An 871-nucleotide genomic window follows, 5' to 3' on the forward strand; every position below is an offset into this window, starting at 1 on the left:
CCCCCCCCCCCCCCCCCAATAATATAACTCGACCTAATCAATAACATTGACCCACTCAAACTCCGCTACATTTTTTACCGTTTGCTGCTATATTTTGAGGTGACATGTCGCGACCTTAGTTGGTTAGCAGGTTCGACTGAGTAATCCTAGTCGTCCACGTGTACCTCAGTTAGTTATAAGGGTATATTTAGCCTGAATGTATAACAGGAGCCGAAAATATAACAAATGAATATTTAAACTATTTCCAATAGTATATGGATATATTTGACCCTTTTCCGATTTATTTATTGGGTTATCTATTTGATTTTTAATGTTATGATTTTTGTTAATGATTAAATCAATAATCCAATAAAATTATTTGAAATTATATAGTAGTGACTTTAATAACTTACTAACTCTGTATTCCTAAATTTTAGTATTACTTTTGGACTTTGGTCGTTGGCAACACACACTAGCTTCTCTTTTCTGATACTTTCTCTTCTCAATAAAGTAGTATTACCTTCTTTCTTCTTAATTTTAAATTTAATTGTGACAAAGGACAAACAATTAATGTTATTTCCTCATTTAATAGCATGAATACTTAGAAGAAATTCAAACAAAATTCTGCCTTAAACAAACATGTTTATGTCAAAATTTGTGATACACTTCTATTCTTGCTATTATTTCTATTTTATAAACATTGTGTATATATGATTGTATGAATATTTTTTCTGGTTAATTAAATAAAAAATTGAATTGTTAAGGATAAAAATCAATTGATTGAAAATTGATAATAAATATTTTACTGATTTGGTTGTCGATTTAGCATGTTCACAAACTAAAAACAAATAAACGAAATTGATAATACATAAAACATATGATTTTGATCGAT

This window comes from Solanum stenotomum, unplaced genomic scaffold (assembly GCF_019186545.1).
Source record: "Solanum stenotomum isolate F172 unplaced genomic scaffold, ASM1918654v1 scaffold36545, whole genome shotgun sequence".
Taxonomy (NCBI): Eukaryota; Viridiplantae; Streptophyta; class Magnoliopsida; order Solanales; family Solanaceae; genus Solanum; species Solanum stenotomum.